Source organism: Phaethon aethereus (assembly GCF_964289735.1).
Source record: "Phaethon aethereus genome assembly, chromosome: 16".
In the NCBI taxonomy this organism is placed as follows: domain Eukaryota; kingdom Metazoa; phylum Chordata; class Aves; order Phaethontiformes; family Phaethontidae; genus Phaethon; species Phaethon aethereus.
The window spans coordinates 9,275,111-9,278,259 of NC_138592.1; positions in this window are offsets into that span (position 1 = coordinate 9,275,111).

Sequence of the window (3,149 nt, forward strand, 5' to 3'; positions counted from 1 at the left end):
TTGTGTGTAAACCCGATTCTACGGCAACAATCGCTTACTGGTGACTGCTGCGCAGCTGCCTTGGTGCCCACAGACGTGTCACTGGGGGGGTGGACAAGGCGGTGGTGGTGTCACGGGAAGGACACATGGGAGCCCCATCACGTGCTCCATAGTGTCTGATGGCGGGGCCCCGGCAGCTCTCCCTGGCTGAGCCTCGGCGGGTGGCTGAGCCTCGGCGGGTGGCCGTGCAGCAGCCCGGCCTGGGGAGGGGGTGGCTGGGGGCCGCCTACAAGCCCTGGCGGCACGACCGACTGCACTCGCTGCAGCTGTCCCAGAGGGGGCTGCGAGGGAGCAGGGCGGGCAGGGCATGGCCTCCCTGCCCGCCTTCCTGCCTGGCACTGGGCTTGCTGCCTCGTAGTTCTGGTAGCCCCGAGAATCAAGCAGCTCAGGGGGCTGCTTGCTGGCTTTGTGAAGGGGATCTTGACTAGTGGGGAAACTGAGGCACAGATCAGGCCTGTGAGCTGGCAGTGATGACACGGCAGAGCAGGTTTGCTGGCCTCTCGAGCAGTGGAACGAAGCCTGGTGAAGGCCCCTCTTGGTTTAGGGAATGGGACGGGCTGGAGGAGGTGACAAAATAACTTCTGGGAGGCTCTGAGCTGCCGCAAGCCGCTCTGCCTTCCCCCGCCTCTCCCTTGCCCGGTGCCTTGGCTGTCAAGAGGAACAGCCACGGGGTTTGCAGCCGGCTGAACTGCAGGGCCTCTGTCATCACTAACATCTGCGTTGTACTTCCTGGTGGTTCCATATTTATATGAAAATTGGTCACCGAAATAATGGTAAAACTTCTTCAGTTGGTTTCAAAATAAGGAAGTTGGTGCATATTTTGAGAACAAAGCTGTCTTAATTCCCAGTTCTGACAAATGTACCGTTTTCTTAAGTTTAAAATGGTTGCTTTTAAATTAAACCGTCCGAATTTTCTTCAATTTAATTGCTTCAGAGCGATTTCATTAGTTCTAGCTATATCAGTTAATTGCTTCAACTTAATGTGTAAAATTATTCCCAGGAAACGGCCCTCGTCAGCTGCCGGAGCGCTATCGCCGATTGCCAGCAGAGGGCAGGGAACGATCAATTTGCCTTGATGGATGCTACCAAGGGCTGATCTGTTGGTACAGACCTCTAATTTCACAGGTGACCTATTTCACCGGCGTAAACAATAGAAATTAGAGGCTATTTTATATTTCAGTATGACTGTGGCATAACACTAAGACCAGTGTAACAGCATCTCGATCAATGTACAGCTTCCAGTGGTAAGAGAAGCTCCCAGAGACCTCCTAGCCAGCTCCTGGGCTTAAAATGTTCAAGTTGAGAAACCGAGTAAGGCAGATGGGTAACTAAAATGTAGTCTGCTGTTGTCTAGAAGGGTGGAGAAAAAGTCTGATTTTTTTTTTTTTTTTTAACATGGATCCATCCTCTCCTAAGGATAAAGCAAGCACTGATTGCTTTCTGGTCAACACCAGAAGCTGAGTTGATGCCCCATTCAGACTCCCACTGGTGCATGTTTCTGCTCTGGAAGTAGCAGAGAACAGCTCTTTGAACTAATGGGGAGGGGATGGGGGGGGGAAAGGGGAGAAGGGAGTCCTGTAACAGGATGTGTTATTTTGGAAAAACTACTCAGACAACACAGGTTTAGGATTCTAAATACGTTCTTGAACTTTTATTCCTCGCAGCAGGTAAGCAGTCGATTAAAAACCTTAGTAGCAAAACCAGACCAAAAATGCAAATCTCTCGGAAACAAACACGTGCACTTGCACGTCAGACCTACATGCAAAACTACGATTCGCGTTTCAACAGTGAATACGGAAGTGACTAATGAGGAGTTTGGGTTGGCAGTGAGGGAACTGCTGCATGTGTAACCAGGGCAAGTGTGCAGCAAACACTGCACGTCTGTTTAGGTGCAAGCTATTTTGAGCAAAAGGACTAGGGCATGTAGAAAAAGTGAGATGATGCTGCTGACTTTGAAACAGTGTAAGAACAATAGAAAAATCATACTAACGGACAGCTTAATGAAAGCTGTTTGGCACTTCCCAAATGAGGCTGCTTCAGCAATGTGCAATATTAACCTTTCTGTACCTGGATTTGATTTTGTAGACACTTCTTCCTCATGTACACATCTAGTTCAGCAAGCGAATGATACGGAAAATGCTGCTTTTGGTTCCACTAGAACTTAAAAATTCCACTAGTGAATTCTGGAGTGTTAGGGACACTTCACGAGTTAGGCAAAACAAAAGCTGCTGTTTTCTAAGATTTGAAGCCAAAGTGCCAGCAAGGAGCAACTGCCAATTACAGAAACCCAACTGCAACTGGGTTTAGCCAAGGGAAAAAAAACACATTAAAACTAGAATTTTAAATGCAGTTCTGTACTGTGTCATACAATCCCTCACTCCCCCAAACCCTGCTATAATGGGTACTGTGGATTAGATACCTCAGTAAAAAAAAATTAACCAACACCACCCCCCCCACCCCCATAAAATAGGAATCAAGAATTTCTTAAATGACAAACCCACCAGTTTTCAGAGGTGCTTCCTCGTATGTGCAACATCGGCTTTTTGTCAATGTATGCCTCTTCTCCAGATTTATAATGTGCAAATCCCATAAATTATAGATTTATTCCAGTCAGATTCACTTACTAGTGCTGAAAAAAATTCACAGTATAAACTGTCAAGTCTCTCCATGCTGTGAATGAATGAATATATATATAAAGTGCAATTCATTCTGTTTTGCGGAGTCATACAATGGCTCTGTACTTCAGCATATGTTTACAGCAGATTTTGTAACAGGAAGAAGACCCCCACAACCCCTATTAATCAATGTCATAATTTCATGGCAGATGTCTCTGCTTTACAATAGGCTGCATGAGATTTGCTATGCTGTAAAATCTGAACGAAAGGTTCTTCATTCAGCCCAGTGTCTGACACTTACTGGTCTCCATCACTGACTATTAATATCAAGCATAGTAGATCTGCGGTTTTATACCGAAACATGTAGCACAAGACATGCCCGAAATTACAAAGTTCATTCTGAGCTTTCCAGCTTTTGTGCAGTCACACTCTTGATACTTAAATCCTCTTTCTAATGCTCTAATGATAAATTCATTGCACTCCTGCCCCCATCTG